Source organism: Chiloscyllium plagiosum, unplaced genomic scaffold (assembly GCF_037043375.1).
Source record: "Chiloscyllium plagiosum isolate Xiang-an unplaced genomic scaffold, Cpla_swu_hap1 HiC_scaffold_29, whole genome shotgun sequence".
Lineage (NCBI taxonomy): Eukaryota > Metazoa > Chordata > Chondrichthyes > Orectolobiformes > Hemiscylliidae > Chiloscyllium > Chiloscyllium plagiosum.
In genome coordinates this window covers 34,859,366-34,870,230 of record NW_028270167.1, presented here as the reverse complement: position 1 = coordinate 34,870,230, position 10,865 = coordinate 34,859,366, and positions in this window count along the sequence as shown.

Genomic DNA, 10,865 nt, shown 5'->3' with positions numbered 1-10,865 from the left:
TTGGTGATGCCTCTAAGTGCGAGCCCATCGTGGCTCAGCACTTAAGAAAGACTGTAATGGTTGAACTTCCAACTTTTTTATTTTCTACTTACACATTACAAGATCTGCAATGTGTAACTTTTAATCTGATTTCAAATGTTTTATGTTATATTATTATAATTATGGCAATGTTTAACTTTTAACTGTGGTCTGTCTTTCTACTTTGATCTTGAGATTCTGTACCTAGGTACTTGTACCTTGGATGGTGTTTTGTGTGGTGACATTACACACCTCTCATTGTGCTCCTTGAGTGTACGTGACAACAAAATCAAAATCAAATCAAAATAAATAACGCCCTTTATAAAAGGAAGTCTGGCATCTTTATCTTGACTGGCCTTGATGTGACTCCAGTCCCACAGTAACATGTTTGCCTCTTCACTGCTGCGTGGGCGATAAACACTGACCCAGATAATGAAGGCCACATTCAATAATTTTTTTTTTAAAAAAAGCTTTTCACCTCTGATCTAAATGGCTAACCTCTTTTTGCTGTTCTTGGGGGGGGGAAAAGCCTCTAGCACCTCTTCAGTCAAATCTCGGAAGAGTGTTACACCTTTCAAATAGGTCACTGTTCATCTTTCTAGACTCCGAGAATACAGATTTAGTCGACACAATCTCTCTTCATCACAGGAACGGTTTAGTGAACCTTCATTATATTCACTCTTGTAGCTTCAGTCTGCCTGTGTGATGTGACAATGAGATGGTGAAAGTTATCACAGGGACTGATGTGATGTTGTATAACCTCACTGTCTAGCAGCCTTGTGATAAGATGAAGCTGCAGTAAGATGGTTCTTTATTAAAATTAGTACTTTCCTTACCACAGCAGACTCCATATATGTTTTGTTTTAACAACATAATGAGATTAAGAATGTTATACATCCAGGGCATTTGTCCCTTGTTCGATTAGAAGTCAAAACTGCCGACATTATCCCTCCTTGTGGTTTCATCAATGTCTCTATCATTGTCGTAAGGCTTATACTTCAGACGTTACATTTAATAAAGTCATTTGTCTTCCTGTCATAGATCAGAATCAAAGAACTATTACACAATTATTACTGCAGATAAAGGCCATTTGGCCCATCGTGCCTGCACCAGCTCTATTGTCCAGTGATAATCTCCCGCCTTTTCCCCATATCCCTACGTACCATTACTCCCCAAACAACATCCAATATCCTCTTGAATGCCTCAATTGGTTCTGTCTCCACAGCTCCAGGAAGTGAAGCTCAGATCGAAACCTCTTGCTGTGTGAAAAAGGTTTGACTCGTGTCACCCTTGCTTGGCCCATCCCTTTACATCTATGCCCCTCTCGGTCTTGTTACAAGCAGGAACAGGTTCCCCCATCTACTCTGTCCAGTTCGCTCATGATTTTGAAATACCCAATCAAATCCCTTCTTAGCTTTCTCTCCAGGAACAACGATCCTAACTTCTTCAAACTATCAGCATGGCTGAAAATTCTCACATAGAGAGTCATTATCGAATTCTTACAGTGCAGAAAGAGACCGTTTGGCCCACTGAGTTCACACTGATCCTTCAAAGAGCATCCCACCCACACCCAGTCTCCTACCATCTCCCCACTACTCCACATTTAGCATGGCCAATCAACCTGACCTGCACACCTTTGGACTGTGGGAGGAAACCAGAGCACCTGGAGGAAACCTGCACAGACACGGGGAGAATGTGCAAACTCCACACAGACAGTCGCCCGAGGGTGGAATCGAACCCAGGTCCCTGGCGCTGTGAGGTAGCAGTGCTAACCACTGAGCCACTCTGCTGCCGGGTTTATGCAATTATGTATTTTAATTTTCTGTCAGTCACTACAGGACGCTCGCTTCTTCTAGATTCCCAGCAGTATGGAAACAAGCGTTTTGTCCCAACAAGTCCACACTGGCCCTCTGAAGAGTAGCCGACCCAGACCCCTTCCCCTACATTTACCCCTGATTAATGCACCTAACCCACACATCACTGAACACTGGATGTACAGATCTGTGTGGTGTTCCACTAGTGACAGTCTGCCAACATGAAAATTAACCTTTTTATTCTCACTGTCCATTAATTAGCTTTTATTCCTTGCTAATGTCCCTGATATAGTAAGGCATCAAAAGCTTCTTTGAAAATCCAAATGCACCATATCGTTTGGTTCCAGCTTTGTCCATCTCAGAAACACCCTCAAAACGTTTGAACAAATTTATAAAACACAATTTTCCTTTCAGCCCTCCACGGTGACTTTGCTTAATCGTATGAAGATTTTTGAAGAGCTCTCTGCCACCATGACAATAATTCCTGGTTCTAATGTTTGGCCTGCTGCTGATCTGAGGCTTACAGTCCCACACTTTCTCTCTTCCTCCTTTTGGGAACTTATCCTTTAGGAACTGTTCTCTAATCTAAGGAATTCTGGAAGATCAAAGCCAAGGCCACTGCCCTCTCTGCAGCAGCTTTCTTGGAAACTCTTGAATGAAGGACTCCAGATCCAGGGATTTGTCATCATTGATTCTCATTGATTCCTCGGATACTGTTTCTTTAGCATATTGATTTCTTTAAGTATTTCAATTCCCTCTAGACTCTTAGTTTCCCATTAGATCGGGAATACTTTTTTGTGTCTTCAGCAGTGAAGCCAGATACCAAGCCTGTGTTCGGTATCTCTGTAACTTCCTCATTCTCCATTATAATCCCAGCTGCCTCGGCTTCTAATGGCCCCATGTTTAGTTTCATCATCTCGTTCTAGTTACTGATAGGAACATAGAAATGTAAAAGAAGGAGGAGGAGCAGGCCATTCAGCCCTTCAAGCCCACTCCATCATTCGATATGATCATGGCTGATCTTCCAGCTCAGTTCCCTGTCCCCTCTTCCTCCCCCATCCTTTGATCCATTTAGCCCTGAGAACAAAATTTAATTCCTTCCTTAAAACATTTGATGTTTAGGCCGTAACTCCTTTCTGGCGGAGAATTCCACGGGCCCCCCACACTCTGGGTGAAAACATTTCTCCTCATCTCAATCCGGAGAAGTTACTTCCTGCAATGTTTATGGTTTTTTTAAAATGTCTCTTGCTAGTCTACTCCCCCAAAATGATTTTTTTTTATTTTTCCTTCGAAATCTTTGGTCCTTCTTGGCTCAATTGTAAAATCCTCCTAACCCTTAGGTTTATTTTTGGGAAGGTTTTAACCCCTCCCTTTGATCCAACACGATTTCCACTCTTTGCGGTAGCCACAGTTGGACCACTTTTCTCAGGCTTAAAGGAATTTGTTGGACTGTCCCTGCTGGACAGCAGTTCCTTGCATGACCATGTCCTTCCTGTTAGGATCCAGCCTCCATCTCTATTGCTCATAGCCCAGACGTGTCAGCCATCTTGCCTGGCCTGCTGCATGTTACAGGGCAGCTCCTTCTCATTTACAGCTTCATAGTCCCGTTGGTGTCATAGTCACATGAGCAACTGAGTCTTTAGCTTCCTGCCTATCAACACCCTCTGATGGTACTTGACCAAACTGGAACTAATAATCCTGTAAAAAATCAGCATTTCTTTCAAAGGTGACATGGCTGTCTGGTCCTCATGCTCAGCTTCTCCATTTGATTGTGGGCGAGTTTATGAAATATTCGCATTCAGAACTGGGGGCAAATCAGCTGAAACACTCCTTAGCAAACTCTCCAAAATGTTCCAGCATTTGAATCAGGCATGTTGTGTGTCGCAAACATTTCATGCAAAAACCTGCTAATCACATACAGGGGGATTTAATGCCTTCACCTCCACACACCATGAAAAGTAATCGATGGTAGTAAGTTATAGAGTCATAGAGTCATAGAGTCATAGAGATGTACAGCATGGAAACAGACCCTTCGGTCCAACCCGTCCATGCTGACCAGATATCCCAACCCAATCTAGTCCCACCTGACAGCACCTGGCCCATATCCCTCCAAACCCTTCCTATTCATATACCTATCCAAATGCCTCTTAAATGTTGAAATTGTACCAGCCTCCACCACTTCCTCTGGCAGCTCATTCCAAACACGTAGCACCCTCTGTGTGAAAAAGTTGCCCCTTAGGTTTCTTTTATATCTTTCCCCTCTGACCCTAAACCTATGCCCTCTAGGAAAAGACTTTGACTATTTACCCTATCTATGTCCCTCATAATTTTGTAAACCTCTATAAGGTCACCCCTCAGCCTCCGACGCTCCAGGGAAAACAGCTCCAGCCTGTTCAGCCTCTCCCTGTAGCTCAAATCCGCCAACCCTCGCAACATCCTTGTAAATCTTTTCTGAACCCTTTCAAGTTTCACAACATCTTTCCGATAGGAAGGAGACCATAATTGCACACAATATTCCAACAGTGGCCTAACCAATGTCCTGTACAGCTGCAACATGACCTCCCAACTCCTGTACTCAATACTCTGACCAATAAAGGAAAGCATACTAAATGCCTTCTTCACTATCCTATCTACCTGTGACTCCACTTTCAAGGAGCTATGAACCTGCACTCCAAGGTCTCTTTGTTCAGCAACACTCCCTAGGACCTTACCATTAAGTATATAAATCCTGCTAAGATTTGCTTTCCCAAAATGCAGCTCCTCGCATTTATCTGAATTAAACTCCATCTGCCACTTCTCAGCCCATTGGCCCATCTGATCCAGATCCTGTTGAAATCTGAGGTAACCCTCTTCACTGTCCACTACACCTCCAATTTTGGTGTCATCTGCAAACTTACTAACTGTACCTCTTATGCTCGCATCCAAATCATTTATGTAAATGACAAAAAGTAGTGGACCCAGCACCGATCCTTGTGGCACTCCACTGGTCACAGGCCTCCACCACCACCCTCTGTCTTCTGCCAGAATTGAATTGGTCTATGCCAATGATCTGGTGAGGGACATGGTGACCACCAAGTGCTCTCCTTGATCTGGGCTGTGAATAAACACTAGAACCCCTGCAGTGTGGAAACAGGCCCTTCAGCCCAACACCGGCCATCCAAAGAGTAACCACCCCCGACCCATTTCCCTCACCTATTACCCTATGTTTACCCCTGACTAATGAAGAAGGGCTTATGCCCGAAACGTCGATTCTCCTGTTCCCTGGATGCTGCCTGACCTGCTGCTCTTTTCCAGCAACACATTTTCAGCTAATGCACCTAACCTACACATCTCTGAACACTATGGGCAATTTAGCATGGCCAATTCACCTAACCTGCACATCTTTGGACTGTGGGAGGAAACCAGAACACGCAGAAGAGACCCACGGGGAGGATGTGCAAACTCCACCCAGACAGTCACCCGAGGCTGGAATCGAACCTGAGTCCCTGGCGCTGTGAGGCAGCAGTGCTAACTACTGAGCCACCATGTCGTTCATTTAGTGCAGGAGCCTCAATCGCTTTTCAGGTCCCCAGTCATCACAGGACTGACTGAAATCTGGCTCTGCATTTCATGTCTTGTGTCTGGAAGTCAAGCAGGAATGACCAGCCATTTGTCTTATCACTCTGGTTCATCCAGATTCAAGAATTATTGTCAGTGCTCAAAATGCACCTTCACGCGCTACGTCTTTGATCTGGCCACCTACTCCAATGGATGGTGACCCATTCTAGGCCCCTCTTCTGCTCCAGCTGTATTTAGTTGAGGTCGCTGTGGATTGAATATGTGATTCAGTTTTATAGACAGACTCAATAAGTAACCCAGTAAGGCTGGTGACTGTCATTCTGGACAGTCTTCTGTGCTTCCAGCTTCTGTAGTTACTCTGCACTTAGACACTTCATAGATAAACCTGAGTTGGAATCGATATTAAATCTGGTCGCCCTTCTATATGAAACATGTTGTTATACTTGGGAAGGTTCAGAAAAAATGTGCGAGGGTATTGCCAGGTTTGGAGGGTTTGAGCTATTGGGAGAGGTTGAATAGACTGGGGCTATTTTCCTGGATAATTCATATTTCTCATTTAGGTTTGGCCCTTCAGCCAGTGGATACTTAAAATGGTACGCACTCTCTGATCAGCTGGTTCACTTTGTGTCAATAGGCCAGCCACTTGGAACACAATGTCCTGTAGATCTTTCAGGATGTTGCATATGACATGGTGGAAGTCTCTGGGAACAAAAGATGACCAAATGACAACCTTTTCCAGCAAAAGCACCCAAATAGAGCTCTTAAGGTGGCAACCAATCATAATCACACATTCAAAGCCACCTGCCAGAACCCAGTGTTGGTGTTGAACTTTGCTTGAACTCTACTTTTGGACATTTTGGTGAAACTGTCATCCACCATAGGCATAAGGTGGACTTCTCTTACCACCAACGTGCTGAGCTAAACGTCAGACAGACTCATTGGTTTTGGGTTAGTTTCATTGCCAGGGAAATGACACCCATTCTGGTAATTCCCTCAAATTGTTTCTCAACTTGTCTCATGAAAGAATGAGGAGTCTTCCTGGATGCTTCAAGGCACAATGTTTTTGCATCTTTCTTCAAATTCCCAAATCCATTAAATATTTAAGGGGATCCCTATTCCTTGTAATTCTCTGTTTGACCTCTTCACTGCTTTGTAGGAGGAAACGTGTGTGCCTGCTCAAGAGTGAGAGTTCTTGATGATAAGGTGTTTACAAGTTCCCTCGTATCCAAAACTCCTTACATTGCAGAGTTGCTGGTTGCATACCTTTAGAACTATACCTCTTGACCATGTAGGCTGTAAGCAGTGTTTCTTCAACCAGTGTACACTGTCTGATAACATAGTGCCCCTGTATCAAGCATTAGGGAACTTTTGGCATTGAACTAAACATCTGCTTGACAAAAGGTTAGGACGGAACCAACTATTTCTCTGAGAAATATCTGTGGCTCTTTTTATCTATTGCAGCTTGTTCTACCGCTCTGTGTGAATAGTTATTTCATTTTGTGCTGTTCTGTGGTTATGTTCTTACTCAGCACATTTTCTGAAGGACTCATTGTCTAAAAGAAAAATGCATTCTTTTTAAAAACTGGGCACTGCTGATGGCTGTAAGATTTCTTTGCCCCACAGCACTGATGCTCTTAGCATCTAGTATCTGTCTTGCTCACTGTACTAATTGCCCATGTCTTCTTTCTGATTTTATACCTTAAGAACTAAATAGATTCTGGTTTTCTGTCATAAGGTCAATCTTGTACTTTTAGGATTGATCTATGTTGCTTCCAGACTTCTTTTTCACTCCCTATCTAAATGGATTTCTCTAAAGTCAAATCTTCTTTGTATTGTAATAAATCTGACAAAGGCTCATCAGTAATTTCTATAACAATTGCGTCTGTTATGAATTGTGACCTTAAATCTTCATAGTCAGACTGTATTCATTAGAGTTTAGAAGTTACAGGGGAGATCTTGTAGAAACATACAAGATAATGCATGGCTTAGAAAGGGTGGGTGCTGGAAAGTTATTTCCATTAGGCAGGGACACTAGGACCCGTGGGCACAGCCTTAGAATTAGAGGGGGACAATTTAGAACAGAAACGAGGAGACATTTCTTCAGCCAGAGAGTGGTGGGCCTGTGGAATTCATTGCCACGGAGCGCAGTGGAGGCCGGGATGTTAAATGTCTTCAAGGCAGAGATTGATAAATTCTTGATCTCGCAAGGAATTAAGGGATGCGGGTAGGTGTAGTTGAAATGCCCATCAGCCATGATTGAATGGTGGAGTGGACTCGATGGGCCAAATGGCCTTACTCCCACTCCTATTTCTTATGGTCTTATGGTCTTATGGTCTTATATCTCCACTAATCTGCAGAAACCATTAATGAAGTTATTTATAGATTCCCCAGATGCCACATTCTTCTCTTAATTCTTGCTGTTCCAGTATTTTGATTTGTTCAGAGGTTAAAGTAAATGTTAAAGGCTTTTAGAAATTCAGCAAAAGTATCTGTTGCTTTTTAAAGCCACTTTTGAAAGCCATGATACTGTCAGCCAAACTATCAACGGCAGCTGATTTCGTACATAATTTGGAAGCAGTTCTATTTCTTAAGAATTGTTTTCTCAACAGTGCCCAACTTTGTGTTCTATCGAGTTTTGAGAAGATTTGTAGCTTAGGTTGAGGTTCTGGATCTAGGTTTGCTCGCTGAGCTGGAAGGTTCATTTCCAAACGTTTCGTCACCCTACTAGGTAACATCTTAGTGAGCCTCCGGGCAAAGCACTGTTGATAATTACTGCTTTCTATTTATATATTTGGGTTTCTTTGGGTTGGTGATGTCATTTCCTGTGGTGATGTCATTTCCTGTTCTTTTTCTCAGGGGGGTAGATGGCGTCTAACTCGATATGTTTGTTAATAGAGTTCCGATTGTGTTCTATTTGATGAATCACTAATATTTAATCTTTCTACATTATTTCTGATACCATGTCTTCATCGCGTATTTTCTTTTCATTAAAGGGGTTTAATTCCAGAATACAGAATGCAGTAGAAGCTTTTCCCCATGGTTTTGTGAATAAAGTGCAAGATTCTCCCAGATTTTACAGCTTTGCTGGCTAAACCCCACTAAATGATTCCCATTTCCTTAATGGATTTACTGATTTGAATCCTGGACTCTGCAATCTTTTGCTATTCCTTTACTCATTTTTCCTAAATGACTCCCACGAATTGCAACTCGAAATGTTAATTATTTTGATGTTGGGGATTTATTTCCTGTATGCACCTCCCTTTGCACAGTTTTAACAAAGAGAGTTTTCCACCTTAAACATACTTTCAGTAAGAGAGCTCTTGCTTTTTCTACAACCTCAATAATCTCGGAACTTTCTTTTTCCGTTGAACTGCTCAGACTTCTAATTTTCCCTTGGTCACTTTAATTCTAGTTCCACACACTCCCAGGTCTGCAACCTCATTTGAAGTTGCTTCTATATCCCTTGAATTCCTTTACTGTAGTTGTGCCCCATCATTGTAGCAGGTCTGAGCTCTGAATACTTCACTTGTGGCTCGTTTTCCCAGCCTGTAAACTGCACCATTTTCCAACAATCCCTTTGCCTACCTAAGAAGTTTACACAGAACCTGTGATAACTATTTGTTCTCTGGTTCAAGCTGGGCTCAGGGTTGCTCCTACAGATTGCTCTTACCCACTGCAATGTCTAACTGCCTCAGTGTGACTCACACTCCAGCCCCATGGAGATCTGGGCTCACACTCACTGTTGTAATCTCTCGCCATCATCCCCATTTGACCAGATGGGCAATGCTTTACCCACCATCCCTGTTTCACACTCAACCTTGCCGTTGAGTTCTTAAACTATCATTGTCTTGAATGTTTAACTCTTCCAGCTGTTGAGTGTCTACGTGAGCAGCCCTTTGGAAAGTTGTCATGCCGAAGCAAATCTTCAGACCTTCCCAGACGGCCCCACATGGGAAATAGTGACATTTTCAAAATTCATTTGTGGGATGTGGGTGTCCCTGGCTGGGCCCGGCATTTATTGCCCCGTCCCTAGTTGCCCCTTGAGAAGGTGGGGGTGAGCTGCTTTCTTAATTTACTGCAGTCCACCTGCTGTGGGTTGTCCCACAATGCCCTGAGGGGAGGAATTGCAGGATTTTGACCCAGTGAAGGAATGGTGATAGATTTCCAAGTCAGGTTGGTGAATGGCTTTGAGGGGAACTTGAAGGTGGTGATTTCCCCATGTAACTGCTACCCTTGCCCTACTAGATGGAAATGGTTGTGGGTTTGGAAGATGCTGTCTGAGGATCTTTGGTGAATTTCTGCAGTACATCTTACATAGAGTACACACTGCTGCTACTGAGCGTCGGTGGTGGAGAGAGTGGAGTTTTGTGGTTGTGGTGTCAATCAAATGGCTGTTTTGTCCTGGATGGTGTCAAACTTCTTGAGTGTTGTTGGAGCTGCACCTATCCAGGCAAGTGGGGAGTATTCCTCACAAAGGGTCAGTTAGACTCGAAACGTCAGCTCTTTTCTCTCCTTACAGATGCTGCCAGACCTACTGAGACTTTCCAGCATTTTCTCTTTTGGTTTCAGTATTCCTCACACTCCTGACTTGTGCCTCATGGTTGTAACCGTACTGGCAGAGATTTGTTAGTTCTAACCCAAGCTGTACTCAGCTGGGAGAGTGTGAAGGCTGGTGTAGAGCTGCTAATTCAGGGACAGCAGTGAAAAACAAACCACATCCTACCCCCGCATCCCAGTCCCACATTGCAATCACTTCCCCTTCCCCACATCCCCATCCTGAACCCTGCAGTCAACTCAGTGCTATCTGGCCAATCCGAGCTACCTGCTCAGGTTGTGGTTGGTAAATGTTTTCCCTGTTTTAAGGAAGTAACCCTCAACAGTGGAAGGAAAAGAAATCTAAAATCTGATTTTAAAAATATAAATAAACAGCGTGATTCCAACAGTGAAATTAGCGTTATCATATATAATCAGCTGAAATAAACAGCTATAGGCCTTCCATTGCAGGTTAAAGGTATTTATATATTTTTTCAAAGGTATTTATATTGTGTTATTTGGTTTAAGTGCTTTTTCCAACATACTTTACATCGAAGTAATGAGATGCAACAGGAACCTGAACTAGTTGACTGAGATTTGTTTTGTAGACTGTTGCTGCCCTCTGCTGCTCAATCTGTGATTCACAGCCTCCTGTGCTCTAATTGTCCTTTCTCCATTTGGACTGGGGTTAGACTGGGGTGGGACAAAGTTAAAAATCACACAACACTAGGTTATAGTCCAACGGGTTTGTTCGGAAGCACTAGCTTTTGGAGCACTGCTCCTTCATCAGGGGGTTGTGGCTACAAAATAAATCTGTTGGACTATAACCTGGTGTCGTGTGATTTTTAACTCCTTTCTCCAAGTTAATCTCTGATTCTCTGAATGAGAACTCAAGCTGCTAGGCACCAGTAAATTCATGAACCTTGCTCATCCTTCACGTAC